The sequence below is a fragment of the Oreochromis niloticus genome, linkage group LG13, assembly GCF_001858045.2.
Source record: "Oreochromis niloticus isolate F11D_XX linkage group LG13, O_niloticus_UMD_NMBU, whole genome shotgun sequence".
NCBI lineage: Eukaryota > Metazoa > Chordata > Actinopteri > Cichliformes > Cichlidae > Oreochromis > Oreochromis niloticus.
Window position 1 is genome coordinate 30,103,648 of NC_031978.2, and position 17,852 is coordinate 30,121,499.

Below are 17,852 nucleotides of genomic sequence, written 5' to 3' on the forward strand. Positions count from 1 at the left end.
AGCTAAACTTCATTACTGTTACTGGTACTGGTGCCAGGAGGAAAAAGAGGACATTGTAAGAGAAACAAACAGAAGTGGAGCATGACAATGACTGTTAAGGTCCACCAAACATTTGCTCCCAAGGGTCTGTAACTTCATAATGTGGGTATGTTTAAAATAATTGATATCGTCTAACTTTTTATGATTAGGTGTAATAATTCGTTTAAAAAAAATAGCACTAGCAAGTTAGCCTATTGGCTAGACTAACTTGAAGAGTTTTTCATAAACATTAAGCTAGCATGACAGTTTACGACTTTTAGACAGTGTATAATTGTTAAAGAGAAGTTGGCTACCCTGGAAGTAAAAGTGAAATTTGTTGTTATTTGCTAACATCCTAGCTGGATACAAAGTTTAACCACCAAAACTTTTGTAAGTCAGTCAGATCATTTTTCCTTCAGAGCTTCTCTGCCTCAGAGAAATGTCATGTACAATATTATCCAGGCAAGATGGAAGATTTGATCCTCACCATCTAAGGTACATTAAATACAGTGCTCTAAGTCCTGATACTACTACGTGGCAGCTGTTAGCTACAGAATCCAAGGCTGGGGAAGGTTATTTGGAGGTAAACCCACACAGCTTGGGCTTGCTAAGTGGCACAATTATCGTGCTTACACAGGGCTTACATCCATAGCACACACCTGGCACAATTGCCTTGGTGTCCATTAGTGTAAACCAACCTTTGGAAATGCATACAAAACCCCAAACACCCCTTCATGAAAAATAAGAGGAGCGATTTAAGTTTGAGGTTGATATACAGCAGGTACCTTCAAAGGCCGTAAAAGAAGAGAGATTTTTTTTTTGTCTGTATGTACCCACACGTGTGAATCTGCAAATTTGCATTCAAGCACATGCACAACACGATCATTTAGAAGCAAACGCTACCATCTCATGAACTCCATATGCCCCCCCCAAATCCACACACACTTTAGAAAAACCCAGCCACTTAGTCTTTTTTAAGCCCTTGTTTAAACTACCCATCTGACCAGGTAGCTGTTTATTTTCTCTTAATTATTTTCTTCATTTTTTTCCTCCCGTGGATCAGAAAATAAAAATGTATAATTGGACTCCCCAAGCTCTCGTTATCCAGTCACACATATTTCATAGTGAAATAAAAACGATAGAGTAATGAACGCTGGAATTTGACCCCTACACTGTTGGGGCCAGGCAAAGGTCAGGGAAATTAATTTTGCCCACTCTTGCAGGAGAAAGATGGAGAAAAGGAATAGGAAATGGAGAGAAGCTGAAAGGTTATAAAAACAATAAGACATCCTGTGAAACTTGAACCTTTCAAACTGTCCTATTCATAGCTGATGAGTTACTTCCACGATTCAAACGCTCGCATGTCCCTCGGTTACTGTCGTGCACGCATCATGAAACATGAACTTGTACCTTTGCAGATGTGACCGTGTACATCTTTTCTGTTCTCTCCCTCTAAATTTAATCTACCTCTAAAAGAGCGGTTAAGTGTATGTGTGTGTGTGTGTGAGTGTGTTTGCGTGAAGCACCTCGAGCGCTGCTGTCATCCTTTTGAGAACAAAAGCACTGAGCATTACAAGCCGGTCCAAGTAGAGTTCTGCCCTGTTATTTATGGAAAACATGGAGTGTATGGATTAAACAGATGATGCCAAGACGAACAACAACAATATATAAAAAAAAGAATGATTCATTTCCCAAACCATGGAAAAGGGCCAAAGGACAAACAAATCAATGGCAGTTTGGATGATATCTGGCCCCGAGCACTGACAGGCCCTGGAGTGTTTGGCATGAATGTAAATGTGAAAAGTGAAGTTTTCTTTATATGTAGTGAGTCAGGCCAAAGCTGGTATCTACATATATATATATATATATATATATATATATATATATATGAATATATATGTAGATGTACTATTTTGTCCTGATTAAAGCTCGTCAGTACGTGCATTTGAGGCAGCAGCAGGAGTAGTGTTCTAAATACATACATTTTCCTCATTTTGGCGGAACAGATTAAGCAGGAGAAGCGATGCTGATGATTGAGACAACAGCGAGATCCATCAAATTAGAAAGCAGCCAAAACAATAAAATAATGCACTGGATAAATGATGTCATACTGTAAGAAAAAAAAAATCTATGGCTTATTGTCTGGGCAGAGGGCCAATTCACATCGCTACACTGGTTATGCAAAGCAGTGGGGATGCTTGGAAACGTGAGCTAGTCGTTGGTGGAGCGACAGCAAGAGCGTCTCGCTGCCATTTTCCCGATGTAAATTTTAAAGACGTGTGTTTACGTTGTTAAAACAGCCACATGTGAGGGGAGATGGAGGAAGACGAGAGGCAGAGGGAGGAAGGAGCGGCGGAGAGAGACGAGCCCTGGCCGGCTGCCACTCATCTGGGCACCTTCTCTAAGTAAGGCAGAAAATCAAACACGCCAGGAAAGATTTAAAGGAGGAAAAGAGAGCAAGGCAAAGGGAGACAGAGAGAGAGAGAGAGGAAAAAAAGGAGAAAAATGATTTTTCTTATAAATAGCAGGGCTTGCCAGAAGGCAGAGGAAATGAGAGCAAGTGAGTGCTGGAAAAGAAGGGCTTGAGCTTGACACGGGGCTTAAAATTGAGAGGGGGCGGAAAGAAGGGACCTACTGCGCGAAAATGTCTCCAACCAAAGCAAGGATTAGTGTTCCAACCTCCTCCACCGCAAAGATCCGCCAGTACAACTAATCACCTTCACAGCTCCTCTCTGTCTCCCTCTTCTCTCCGTCTCTTTTTTTCACTCTTTTCATTTCCCTCTTCTTCTCTCTTTTTGCCTCCACTCTCCTCTACTCTTTAAAGTATCATTTTGCCCTTCTTGCCGTCATTATGGCTAAAATTAAAGCAGAGTGTGTTCTGGCGAGCACGATTAGCCGCTGCAGCCTAACTGGGCGCAGTGAGGTGCTCTAGGTTTTTTTGGGGGGGGGGGGGTTTTGTTGTTGTTGTTTTGTGTTTTTTTTGGAGTGTACTGGCGCACGCCGCATTACTGGGTTCAGGAACAAACTTCAAAAGGCATCTACATATATGATGACAAGGGATGTCGCAGATAAACCTCCCCACTCTCCATCCTCTCAGCGTCAAATCCCCCTCTGTCATTCTATCCCCTCGCTCTTTGATCCACCCTCCTCCTTTCCCACCTTCTCCACCTGTCAGTCCGTCCTTCCCCTCCTTCCCCCTCTTCTCCATCTATCCATCCGTCCGTCTCTTCTCCTTCCCTAAGAGAGCTCCTCATCACAAAGATGGCGGCGGCGACAAGAATGCCGGTGCGTAAACATAAACAAGTCAAATTGATCACACAGAAGATGAGCCAGGCGGCAGTTATTTAAGGGGGTTTGTGATAGAGAAGGGTGCTGTCTGTGTGTGTGTGTGTGTGTGTGAAAGACAGAACAGACAAGAGCGATTAAGCTCCTTTCTCTCTTTTCCTCTTGTAGAAAGATTGGAGGGGACGGTTGGTGGAGGGGTGGGGGTACAGTTGCAGATCCAGAAAAGAGCCACTTCATAAGCAGATGCCTGGCATGCGATTGCAGCCGGGGGAGTGTGCGTGTGTGTGTGTGTGTGAATTCATTCTCCTCTATAAATACACGCCGCATCTCTGTATAGGTGCGAGTGCAAAATGTAATTAGGCAGCGAGGCAGAAGAGCGAGCTGCCTTTTCCTCAATGTTTGCATATTTTGTCCACAAATAATGTACTACAAAGGCGAAGAGAGGAGAAATCTCTCCTGAATATTCATTTACAAAATAACGGTTTGCTGATAAGGCCGAGGCATGTGATAATCAATTAGCTAAATGTTCTACAAAAACCTGGCAAGAAGGGGGAGGTTTAAAAAAAAGAGGAGGAAAAAAGGCAATAAAAATAAATATGCACGCGCATGTTAGTGATGTTGCGAAATGACGAGTTCAGCAGAAGTCTAAATATCGTACAGCATTAGCCTAGATAAAATATCACCCCCCCCCCAAAAAAGAGGGAGCAGGGTGTGTGTGTTTCTAATGAGTTAGTTTGTTTCCAGCATTCAGACAATATAAAGGAGCTTGTTTAACATGGAGGGAGCCTAAACGCACCTGCTGTTTCCTGTGTGGTGCACACGGGATTAGGGATCTTACAGGAGACTGTGTGTGTGTGTGTGCGTATGTGTGTGTGTGGCAGTCAGGACCAGACCTGGTGTCGTTTTCACAAGTACGCCTGTTTTTGTGTCGTTTTTTTGTTTTCAGACTCACAGAGATGGAGAAATGTGCAGCATTTCAGCCATGTGCTGCGAGGCCTTTGCGCACATGCTGAAGGAAAGTGAACTTTGCCGGGATCCAGCTTGCGATTATTTTCTTTGGCAATTATCCTCGTGATTATCTTTTATTGTAAAGGAAACTGGTGATAGAAATGCTGCAAAATGCCCCTGTTTCCGGGGTGACGTTTGCAACGTTTTAGCTGTATAAAAATACAAATGGAATTATATAAAAGTATAAATATTATACTTTTATAAAAATATAATAAGTTTATTTTAATTTTATATAAAATTATATAAAAGTGTTTGCTACAATTCCCTGTTGAGATCGACTGCGATCGAGAGCAGTGTTCTAAGTGCTCTACACTACAACATATTTCTCACATATTTTAAAATACAGTTTTCATCTGTGAACAGGGGCATGTCCAGAGGGGAGGTATGGGTGGTCCCACAGTGGACCCAGTTCTCAACCACAGCTGATAAGTGCATGGACAAAAGGTGGATGGTAACTTGATTTATTAATATTCAAGGACATTACTCGAGTAGATATAACTACAGCGTTGGTGTTGCCTTGTTGCAGGAGGATCCTAGGATCAAACCCAGGTAAGGCCTTTCTCTGAAGAGTTTGCAGGTTTTCTCTGGGAGCTCTGGTTTCTCCTGTAATTGTTGGGTTAACACTGCCTATATGAGCTCGAGGCACTCTTGTGTACTTAACCTTTATATGCTATACTTTATGCTGCTTTCTTTTTCTGCTCTAATATATTTTACACCACTACATCTATGCCCCACTTTGCATTTAATCATTACTTATTCTAAATCTCTGGCTCTGTTCCACAGTGTGTCTTTTGTCCTGTCTTTCTCCCCTCACTCCCAAACTGTCATGGCAGATTGCCGCCCCTCCCTGAGTCTGGTTCTTCCGGATGTTTCTCCTGTTAAACGCGAGTTTTTCTTTCCCACTTTTACTCATATGGGGTCGTCAAATTTCATCGTAGGGTCTTTACCTCATATCAAAATTGACTGAATTGATATTTAGTATCCAGTTATTGTTCTTTATATGCCATGGCATTTTAAAAAATGTTGCATATTTTGAAATATCAATGTACTTATATGTGCTTTATTATTAAAGGTAAAACTACCCAACAGTATATAAGAAATTAAAATCATCTCCACCTGAAACATTAAAGTGATAAATACATATAATAATAAATCATTAATCGTGATCTGATGATATAATATGTATAGTCCTTTTATTTTAAGCACGATAAGTACATTGTGAGCTTTTGTACTCTTACTTAAGTATGTTTAGACTTTCACTGAAGCCACGCTGCAAATCAGTATTTCAATACAAAATTCTTACTACTTTTCATGTAATGCGTCTGAGCCTGAAGGGCTGCACATGAGCATGAAACATACCTACATGTTTTCTAAGCCAGTTTTTACACTGTATCACCCTATTTACTTTTTAAAAATCAAATATTCTATTTCACCTGATTTAAAAATTCTGGAAACACTCATGATATAGAATTACAAATTAATATGCATGTTTTTGGACTCTGGGTGGAAGCCAAAATTTACACGCGAGCTTAAACAATGAACTTCGTTGCTGTGAGATGACACCGCTGCTCTACCGTGGTGCCAAGCGTCCCTCTCCTGGTTTCTGTACAGTCTTTTTCAGCTGAGATGATAAAACAATGAAGACAAACAGGGATCCTGCGAACACAGACTCAACTCAATTCTGTTCAGTTCCCGCCGCCTCACCTGCTGGCCCCTGAGCGGCTCCACTGGGGGTTAAACACCTTGCTAAAGAGTACCTCCCTGCTGTTTATAAGGAAGAGACGAGCTGAAGCAGCGACATTAGAGCGACGCGTCTAGTCCCAAATGCCACGTGAAATAAATGTTATTTTGCATTTTCTTATGCAATTAATCATTTATCATTTAGTTGATTTTCTGTCTGTTGACTAATCAATTATTCAGCTCTTTCACACCCAGATCTCTGTATCACATCAGATGTAATTGAATTCTACAGGCAGTACTGCAGCATTATGTATTACAGTGCAGTGCTACTGCATGTAAAACCAATTAAAATACAAGCGATTAGACTGTTCTCTATTAATAACCGCTAACAAACACTGGTGTTAGATATAACAGCCCCTTTTAATGTGAACAATAAGTGTCAGCTCCTCCAGGCCCGGAGCCCCTGCTGCTGTGCAGGGCATGTCGTCCTCTACTGACCGCACTGTGAATTACAGCTGACCCTGCCTCCTGGAGCCAACCTGGCAGGGAACAAAGAGGCAGCGCTGTGCCAAAGAGGCCTATCACTCTCTCCTCTAGAGGGGAGGTAGAAGGGGGGCGCCTCCAGGAGAAGAAGAAGAAGGAGGAGGGGGTGTGCAGGGTTAAGGGAGTACTGCCATACTGGAGTAATGCAGCTGTGGACTCCCACCGAACGAGGGGCAAACTGTTTCAGGAGGAGGCTGGGGTACTGGCGGTGGTGGCTGCTGGCACCGACGGGGTGGGCTGGTAAGACATCTGTCATCCTATCATCAATGCTGTCACATCATAGAATAAATGGGCTGTGGGATTTTTACAGCCCCCCAAAAAACAGGGAATGGCAAAAAAAAGGTGTCAGTTAGCATGTGATCTATCGCTGCTCTTTTGTGCCTTTTTCAATAAACGTCGGCCACCGCGCTTCACCCCATCAAAGGCGGCGGGGAAACGGTTAGTAAGTGAGAGACAGAATGCAAATATGACAAAATCAAAACGAGCTCGGGATCAGGACAAAGTGCCACACGTGCTTGGCTGAGGGCCCAAACCACGTTTCAGGGTCTGAAGCGTAATGCTTAATCCCCCCGTTTACCCCACCACCATCCCTCCTCTTTTTTTATTTCTTTAAAGTGGAGCTACCGTACCTACGCCTCGACTGTGAAGAAGTTTATCCACGTGGCGCCCGCATGACAAGGCGGCCAGCTTTGTTGCCAAGAGAGCGAGGCAGAGCTTTGAGTGACGGTGCACCCAGCCACCTATACCCCCTCAGCGAAACTCTTCCCTGTGCACCGGCTTCGGGCTTGGCGGTGAAAGGAGGCAGCAGCAGTTGTAGTAGTAATGGTGGCGGCGATGGTGGTGGAGGGGGGGATAATTCTGACATCATGTTGCCCTCTTTTGGTCAGCACTTGCAACTGCAGCCCACTGTCCTTTCACCTCAAAGGCAGCCCGACTTTCTCATGATGCAGCGACGCGATGAGATAAGAGCAAGGGAGGTCTGATTGATGGAACAGCCAGTGTGACGAAAAATCATGGACATTGCACCACCCTCTTTTTTTTTAAATTAGAAAATCTAAAGAATATATATAAGGCCAAGCTGGGTCAGATCTCTGCGATGGGGCAAGAAAAATTTCAACCCATCAAATGTGTTTTCCCTCCATGATTATCATACAGCTTCTCACATCTAACAGCTCCACATTTTCACACGTGTGAGTCAAGCCTGGATTAGAAATTCTTTTTTTTTTTTTTTTTTTGGCAGTATCCTGTCTACTAGATTTCAGAATCAACAAGGCCAGAGTTTGGTTTCTGTCCTCATCTTTCTCTCAAGTTTCCTCTTTTTAACCAGGTAAAACACTAAAAAATTAAAAAAATCTTTTTTAAATTAAAAAAGAAAGAAGCAGAAAGATGGAGTACAAACCAAAAAAAATAATGCATGCGAACATAAACTGGGATTAGTGTCAGTTTGAAAACAGGCGACTAAAAACGAAGAAGCAATAAATCAAAAGGTGAGATGGTGGAGGTTTTTCCTCTCTTTAAAATTGACGGGAATTACTCACAAGGTCTGTGCATTGTTCGCGGTGTGAAAATGACACGTTTAAGTGGATCTTTAGAAGACTGTGAGGATGCAAGACATATATAGGTGTGTATGTATTCGAGGAGGAGCAAGTCTCAAAGTGAGATTTGTGTGCAGGAGCGCGCACTCAGCGAGAGCAAAAACCACAGATGGAATAAAATGTGGGCTTCATAAACATACTGTGATATTCTTTGTGTTAATTGTTTCAGGAATGTTGGAAAAATAAGAAATTAAAAGTTTAATTTAAACAGTGACTTGTTCAATAGCTTTAAAAAAAATTTTAAAAAGAAGGAAAGGGTTCAAACACAGAGAAAGTTCACATCCAGACAACAGTGACTGCACCGGCCGGTGTCAGAGGTTACGTGAGGAGAAAACAAGCGCGAGTAGATAAGCGAGCTTAATCGCTGAGCACAGAGTGGCTTTTAAGTGTAAAGTGATGCTGAGTGTGGATTGAGGGTTGAGCCTAGCGTTGTGCTGTCAAGAGCGCAGCACGCTGGTAGCGCCAGTCGCCAGGCAGAGCTCCAAGCCATTTCCCCTAGATGCATCTCGACTGAATCAATAGGACCCTCACAGCATATCATTAGACGTAAGTATTATAATTACTTGTGTTATTAATTTTGCCTTAATACCAGGGATGATATGATATGTAATTCAACCCTGTTGAGGAAGGAGAAAATAAGATAATCACAAATGCATCTCTTATGAAAATCAATGCTGAAATGGATATTCCAATAAAGCTAAACCACTGCCCCTGTGTGTGTTTTTTCTTCTCCATGCATATCAGCCAATCATTTTATGCATTCATGTGGAAAAAAATATATAAATATGTCCGACATATTTCACATTGGCCACCCCTGTCCGAGGCAAAACAATATGGATTTGTGTTGCCTCGCAAACAATTTTAATAAAAAGCTATTGATTGGGGATCGAGCGGGTAGCCTGTGGGCGCTGAGCACCAGACCCCAGTGGGTCCAGATCATTAATGTCCTCAACTGCTGGCTTCACTGGCGCAAATTTGTTCAATAAGGGTCTGGCACGCATGCTTCGGGGGTTTGATTTTGATACAGACACATCAAGCTGTTTGCCCCCCCCCCAGTACAGGCCACAAAACTAAGATACAAAAAAACATGAAGGAAGCCTGTTTTCTTTTTTTTCTGTGTTAATATCACAAAAAAATCTAAATGGTGCACATGACTTCAAAAATAAATACGTTTTAACACGCTCGCTCCTGCTCGGCTGAAGTGTTCGCTGCAAATATTGCCTGCGTCTCCAGAGAGAGAGACACGGCACACGGCAATCCACACCGTGCAGCGCGTCATCAGGCATCCTCCTGACAGACGGGGTAAAAAGTGTAAAACACACTCTCACATCCTCTGCTGTGTGCCACCTAAATGTATGCAGCCACAATATGTACATCCAAGCAAGAAGCATGTGCGCGCGCACACACACACACTCACTCACTCACACATACACTCGCGTATACTTTTGTTGAGCAGGTATCAAAGCCTCGGTGTGGCAAGACAGTTTTAATTACCAGGTACTTTCCTTATGCTTATGATTTCAATTTCTCTCTGCAAAGCTGGTAATGATATTCAAAAAGCCTGCTGGCAACTCCAACTCCTTCTTCTCCCCCTGTCTTTCCTTCCCACTAAAATGTGAATACCCTAGTTTATGGGCTTATTTGTCCTCCAGTCACTTTCTAAAATCTTTATTCTGTCGAACATGTCTTTTTTTTCTTTCTTTCTTTCTTTCTTTTTTTAATGTGAACCTCACTGGAAGGAATGGCAATAAAGGTTTTTTTTGGGGGGGGGAGCGGAGTAGGGAAAGGGGTAGGGTTGGGTGGGAGGGGGATCAATGTAGAATGTATTATCCTGCACTACTGAGACCTACTTCAATAATAAAAGAATTGATCCTTTAAAGTGAAGCTTTATTCCAGGCCTGGCATAGTGAAGGAGGATGGTCCATTCCAACACTGCACAGGCCAGATGGAAACTCACAGCAGGCAATTTCACCACCCACCCAAAATTTTTCACATTGTATTTTAAATCTGTGTTAGAATCAGTCGCACAAGCACAGAGGAATTCTTGCTGAAATACATGCATTATAGAGAAGCATGTCCAATAACGCAGCATATGTTATAACATATTCTGCTTGTGGTACTCAGGCAAAGCCAAGCTCAAAAGAGCTTTTTCTGGAGGCTTTAGGGATTAATACATAGGATAACTTAATGTAATATTTTATAGCTTGTTAGTCATAGAATCTGATTAATGTCTACATTAATCTACAGTGATGGCATAAATTTAATTTCTTTTAAATTTCCTTTAACTCTCTGACATCTTAGTCATCATCAGTGAAAACCCTAACCCCTTTTTTTTGTAATTGTTTAGGGTTAGGGTTGGGGTAACCACACATGATAATTTAGGGACAAGCAACCTCCCCAGGGTTAGGGTTCAACATTTTTTTTGCAGCTATCAGTTAAAAATGCAAATTTTCAAAAACTACAAGATGGCACATTTTGGCATTATTGTTTTCGACATTTTCTTAAAAAAAGGCAAAGCTATTAACCAAACCCTAACCATGACTAACTCTGAATATGTCGATGGCAAACTGCTGGATGATGATAACAGGTATAAATATCGTGCTGTCAAAACAGGAGCCGGACATGTCAGATCCCAGCAGTGCTTCTGTACACAGCCGCCAGTCGTAAAGCGCCAGCAGTAATCAAACATGAGGGGTGTATATGTAACAAGCGCACTTCACAGTATGCCTTAACAAGCACACTCCACACGCTAATCAGCTCAAGTGGACTTGCATCCATGGCTTTGGTTTCCACCCGGCTCAGATCATGAAACTATCTGGACGGTATCAACAGACATAACCAATTCGCGCAAAGGTTCGTCGTGGTGTGGCTGGGAGGGATGATGCCTGTGGTGCCCGGTGATTAAAACAAAGCATTGGATGCAAAGAGAGGGTCAGAAGTAATCGGAGAGAAATAACACACATACACAGGGCGTGCTTTTTCTCAGCAATCTTCAATGCTACCTGCATTGATTCTCCCGCAGGCCTCCAAAGACTTCTCTTCTCGCAGGACAGACAAATCGACACAGCGTCACACTGGGAGCTCTGCAGTATCCACAACTGCACGGCAGCAAAGGCCACAAACACCATTGTGAAGTTCACCTGACCACTCAGCAATTATGGGATTGATCTACCCTTGGCAAGAAGAAGGCCTTACAGGAAGGAGTTACCGCTCTGGAACAACAACCAGCAACAACCACCTCACTCTTGTCTCAAAATGGACAATTTAGAATACCTGGAGTCCCTATTCTCAAGGACTTCAGAAAGGCTAGTTACACTCCAATGTAGAAAGAAAGAAAGAAACCCAGCAAAATAGTACCTGTGTGTCCTTAAGTGCATAAAGACATTTGGCTTGAATCTTTAAATCTGCAGGGACTTCTACCAAAGACAGCCGTCTGATGGACTGCTTTACTGCCCGATATGTCAACTACATCAGCAAGGACCATGAGGCTCCACAGAGGGTGGTGCATTGCTCAGCACATCATTGGGTGCAAGCTGCGCAAGTCTGCGAGAGCCGTAAACCCAGCAGTGCCTCAGGAGGTCCCCGAGAGTCATAAAGGACACAACACAACAGCATGTTGTTCCTTTATACACCACGCAGTAGCAGACTGAGGAACAGCTTTCTTTCACAAGCAATAAGACTACTGGATTAATAACACAAGTGCGATCCAGCCTCTGTGCACTGCCATTTTTATATGTAGTATGTATTTGTTCTTCCTGCTTAAAATACTGAACCTTTTAATATCCACAAATATTATTATTAGTGACTCATCTATATTCAGGGTTTGATTAACTTTTACTTGTTTTTATAGATTTTAACAGAAATAAGCTAACATATGTGAGACTTTGCTGAAGTGTGACATTTTTTAGTTTCTTATCATTTTGCCAACCTAACTCTAATCCTACATTTATTTTACTTTAGTAATTATTTCTTATTTTCCAAGAATCATGCACAAAAATAGTGATTTTATAATAGAGAAAATGGATTTTAGCAGATTTAGCTACTAACTAATTTGCATACACAATCTCTGAGCAGGTATTCACAGTATTAGAGTAATATAATAAAATACAAACACACAGCTTAAAATGCCAAAAATCACATGCACTGTGAAACCATTACACACACCCGTATTCAATAACCACACTATGCAAACACTACATACACACAGTATAGAAAGCGGCATAATTTTAAGCATTTAATCATTGTTATTATTATTTATGCATTACTATGGAACTTCCCAGCCTTAATATTTCACAATTATGTGAAAAGAAAAATTATACCGATGTGTAACTGAAGTGTCACCAATGAGCTCAACGTGACTTCTTTCAATGTCTTTTTTTTCTCTTCTAATGAATATGATGATATCATAATATACAACACGAAAAGCAGCAAGTCCTCCTGTGTGACAGGCTGCAAACAGCACTGATGTTGCTCTTCATATCACGGATGGGTGAAACAACTGACACCGATAACTGAGCCTTAGAAACGGTGTGCTGTTGTTTCAGCGCCCGTGCAGCTGCTTGAAGCCTGACAAACAAAAATATTTCCAACACTAAAAACTAATTTAAAAGAAAAAAGTTAGAAGGGTAAAATTCAGATCTGGAAACCTGATCTACTGACTTGTATTCCTTTTGCACCAGGGTGCACAGCGTGAAAAGTAATAACAATTTGCACATTAAGTCACATAAAATATCTGGTTTTGCAGCCTTAATTTAAAAAATATATATATATTAAAACTTCCCTAACAACACACACACATACACACACAAACTGTGACCCCAAATTCCACCCATAGAATGGTGGTGGTGAGGGTGTGTGTGTGAAGAGAGGGGACAGATGCCTGCCTCCTGTAATCCCATCAACTCATGTCAGACAGCAGTCTGGATACAAGCCTATCTGTGAGGCCTGTAATCCATAGGCTAAGACTTCACACGCAGCACTTATCTGTCCACACACACACATGAAGACACACTCTTACGAGATATTTGGGGGGGAAAAGTGATAGTACATGGGTCCCCCACTCAGTTTGTGTGAGGGTAAAGAGAATCTGCATGTAAGCGAGGTTAAAAACATCTTTTAAGATTCCAAATCCTGTAAAATAATCACAAGTAAATGGATCAGATGAGCTTTAAAAAGTAGTTGAAATGGATCTTAAAATACAAACAGAAAAGCAAACAAAAAAAGGATTTTTACTAAGGATGGGGAAAAAAGAACAGAAATTTGATTACACTGTGAACAAAATCTATCTGACTTTGATGGAACTGAGAGCGCCGAGCGTGTTGGTGCTGACATATTGCATGCAGAATAATAAAATAAAGAAAAGATGCTTTGTATAATTTGTACATTAGAATCTGACTAGTGGAAGAAAAAGAAGAAGCAAAAAAAAAAAAAACACGTCTTGAGATAGGAACGAGAATAAAAGCCACAAACACTCCCACTGCGCTTAAAAATCGCAGAATATGCTATTCAGATAAAAAAAAACATTACACATTCATTCAAACAGTGCTCAAAAAGGACAAAAACACAAGATAATCTACAAGCGTGCATGCACAAATTCCTTAATGCCGTCAACACAGTTTTTTTCTTTTTTTTTTTTTGCTGTCAACCCATTCAATCAATCAGCGGTCCAGAGAACAATATGTTCCATTATCATTCAGATGCATACAAAACGCCACGGAGAGAGAGAGGAGGGAGAGAGGGGGAAAAAAGAAGAAGAACGAGAGAGATAAAAAAGGCAAGTCGGACAAGGCACCCCTGCTCATGTCTTCCTTCAAAGAGAGGGAGAGGGAGGGAGGGAGTGAGGGAGAGAGAGAGAGAGAGAGACTCAGGGTGCAGGACCCACACGGTGTAGTTCCAGCCAATTGCGTTCCAGAGAAGTGACCATGGCCAGTGATAAACAAAGCACCATAGATCATTCTTCTCCCAGACGGAGCCCGGCGCTGGAGGCAGCGGAAGGGAGAGAGCGGTCAGACAGACAAGACAGCAAGACAGAGAGAGAGAGAGAGAGGAGACAGAGAAGACCACAGAGAGCTCACCGCCTATATTGCCCCTCTGCTATCCTCAGATGCTACATTTTGACGCCCTTTTTTTTTTTTTGCAACTGGAATGCCATTAAAGCCGGCCGTGTCGCACGCCTGCAGAATTTGTCTCTGTGACAAGAAGGAGAGAGCGAGCCAAGAGAAAGACAGAGAAAGAGGGAGGGAAGCTGCTTCCTTCTCCCACTGCCACTGTGCCGATGCATCATATTTAAAAAAGAAAGAAAGAGAAAAAAAAGCAACAACAGCCTTAAATTGTTCCCACTTCCCTAAGAGAACTGAAAAAAAGGGCATTCAAACACTTACCCACTCCCAGATACAAGACTCAGAGTCAGGGTTCATTTGAGCCTAATGTGCGTCAAAACAGAAACCTCAGATATTCCTCAAAAAAAAAAAAAAAAAACAGACGTGCAAAGAGGAGCAGTGAGGTTCTCCCTCTTTTGTTTGTGAGCTTGCCTGCCTAGGTTTCTCTATTTGCATCAGCCGGCTTTTTTTTTTTTTACAGCTTTGAAGCAGGTGGATGACAAAAACATCAATCTCTCCAGGCACATTGTGTGGCATGCACGCTTTGACACACTCCCCTCACCAGCTCTATACTGTATAATCACACTTTCCCATTCTCTGCTCGCAGCACCGCGAATGAATACGGGACTCAAAAGGAAACTGAAGGACAAGTGCGCATTGTCGGGGAGCACTTCTGTAGTAATCATGTTGTCATTGGATTAGAATAGGAATTTGCTGGATCTCTAGAGTTTCATTTGCCATATGTTGAGGTGATTTTACTGGTTGCTGGTTAAGGGGAGACGCCGGTGGATTTAATATATGGAGAAAAGTGTTCTTTAAGAGCCCCCTATAGAATTATTTGTGCTTTTATGGATGGAAAATGGACTGATTCCTATATAGTGCTTTTCTTCTCTACTTGAGCACTCAAAGTACTTTATACAACATGCCTCATTCACCAATACAAACACTTTCTTATATGCCTTAATGGTTTCTAACTAACATTCCCACACATTCACACTTCACATCGAAGAGCAACTTGGGATTCAGTGTCTTGCCCAAGCATACTTTGGTTTACGGTTGGTGATTGACTGCTCCAGCCACCAACCGTACGATTAGCAGATGACCTGCTTTACTTCATGAGCCATTCTGTAAAAACACAAACCTGCTAAAGAGTAATGGTAAGGCGGTGTCAAATTTAAGGAAAACCAAATTTAAATGGTAGCTCAAGCTTGACCTTAAAGTTCCATTAACTTTACAGACAATGATCAACATCTCTGCTTTTAGTGGTAAATACACTACCAGTCAAAAGTTTGGACATATCTTCTCATTTATTTGTTTTTCTCTATTTTTATAGCGTTCTACAATGTAGATACATACTGAAGAGATCAAATATATGAAGCAAGATATATGGAATTATGTACCAAATGAAAAATAACTTCAAATATGTCATATATTTTAGAATCCTGAAAGTAGGCACCCTTTGCTTTGTTGACCGCGCTGCAAACCCTTGGCCTTCTCTCATTGAGCTTAATGATGTAGTCACCTAGAATGGTTTTCACTTCACAGGTGTGCTTTGTCAGGGTTCATTTGTGGAATTTCTTGTCTTCTTAATGGGCTTGGGACCATCAGTTGTGTTGTGCAGAAGTCAGCTTCGTACACATCTGACAGCCCTATTTGACAACTGTTAGAATTCATATTGTAGCAAGAACCAATCAGCTAAGTAAAGAGAAACGACAGTCCATCATTACTTTAAGAACTGAAGGTGAGTCAGTCTGGAAAATTGCTAAAACTTTGAATGTATCCCCAATTGCAGTCACAAAAACCATCAAGCGCTGCGACGAAACTGGCTCACATGAGGACTGTCCCAGGAAAGGAAGACCAAGAGTCACCTCTGCTGCTGAGGATAAATTCATCGGAGTCACCAGCCTCAGAAATCACAAGTTAACAGCACCTCAAATTAGAGCCCAGTCAAATGCCACACAGACTTCCAGTAGTACATCTCTAAATCAGCTGTTCAGAGAAGACTTTATGGTCAAATAGCTGCTGCGCCATGGCCTGGCCTCCACAGTCACCTGACCTAGACCCAATCAAGATAGTTTGGGATGAGATGGACTGCAGAGTGAAGGCAAAAGGGTCAACAAGTGCTCAGCATCTCTGGGAACTCCTTCAAGACTGTTGGAAAACCATTTGAGGCGACTACCTCATGAAGTTCATCAATAGGATGCCAAGAGTGTGCAAAGCAGTAATCAAAGCAAAGATATAAAAAAATATAAAACATGTTTTGAGTAATTTTACACTTTTTTGTATACTAGAGCAGATACTAAGCTATAGCTATCTGTTGGCGCATGTGTCGATCAAAGTAGCCATGCGGCCAGGTTATTAAAAAACAGCCCCCCAAAACAATTAGTCACTATGAGAGGTAAAGTATTCACGAAAAAAAACAAAAAACATTTTAATAGAACAATTTAGATCCACTCTCAAGTGGCCATTAGAGTAACTGTAGTTTTTAGCACTTGGTTGCATTTCTCAGTCCCACAGCATTGCCTCTATTTTATTTTTGGTTGTCTTCCTTTTCCATGGCTTTCCTTTGAATGCGTCTTCTGTTATCTGTATGGATTGTCCATCTTTCATGGTACTTTCTATTTTGTTTTGAAGGTCAGGCTTTCTGTGTTTTTACTCCCCTATGTTGCTCTTGTTAGTTTCTGACTAAGTTTGTCTGTTCTTTGTTACTCTTCTTTCTTTGGCGTGTTTTTTTGTCTGCATCTGTACAATACAATAAAATACCAGAGAGTATATATAACACCAGGATGTAGTGACTTCCACAGTTGAAAATTTGAGTCATTTTAACTGTGCGTTTTAAGCTTCTTGATCTGAAAAATGAAGCCAATGTGAGGTGCCTCCAGTCACTGGTGTGTGACCTTTGTGGTTGCAAATAGACTTTCATTGGATAGGACTCTGAGGGAAAATAGAGCTGTTAAAATGGCTAGCAAGTTAGCCTTTACAGTCAGATCTACGCCTTGCTTATCGCCTCTGTTTCCAAAATACCAAAATACTGACATCTAAAATACTTAGCTTGGAGTTTACAAACCAGCGGTTGATGGTAAAAGGACTGATTCTTATGTAGCACTTTTTTTCTCTACTTTTGAGCTACTACAGCCCACCAACCTTCATCTGTTGTTCTACAAGCTATTGACTTCACAGGACTACACAGAGTCCTATGAAAATTTTATTTTTCACATAACTGTATCTAGTAATTAGCAATAATAAACTAATAACATACTAAGAAAACATTAGTAACTGATTCACTAAAATTGAAGCACAAATTTCTTGAATGGGCTTTAAGACATAGCAAGCCATATTTTTGACAGATAATTACATTATAAAAGCTCCACAGCAGGGAGATCCACTTCAGTGGCTGTAATTAGCAGATCTGAAGCAAAGAAGAAAATAAGGAGGTAAAGCTGCCTGTGTCAAAATACCTGTCAATCAAATAGACAGGTATCCAGAATGATGGATTTAAAAAAAAAATTGTATCCCTATAGAGTTGTTACGAAGTGGTGAATATCCATAGTCTAAAACAGCTTTTTGTACCTGGCTGTAGCTCAGGAGGTGGAGCAGGTCACCTATTAATCGGAAGGTTGGTGGT

The 17,852-nt window shown here is 41.5% G+C and overlaps 1 long non-coding RNA gene across 13 annotated transcripts in view; it reads right to left on the bottom strand.

The window, feature by feature from the left end:
* The window catches only part of LOC106098758 (uncharacterized), a 462,577-nt gene extending 446,837 nt beyond the window's left edge, over nucleotides 1-15,740 (bottom strand). For 3 of the 13 annotated variants that reach the window (XR_003213596.1, XR_003213592.1, XR_003213595.1), the window contains exon 1: nucleotides 14,204-15,737. This is a non-coding gene — a long non-coding RNA (uncharacterized LOC106098758). Of the gene's footprint in view, nucleotides 1-14,203 lie in introns of all 13 variants that reach the window. The other 10 variants (XR_003213587.1, XR_003213597.1, XR_003213593.1 and 7 more) reach the window with 7 other exon arrangements.
* Between the last annotated feature and the right edge of the window lie 2,112 nt (nucleotides 15,741-17,852).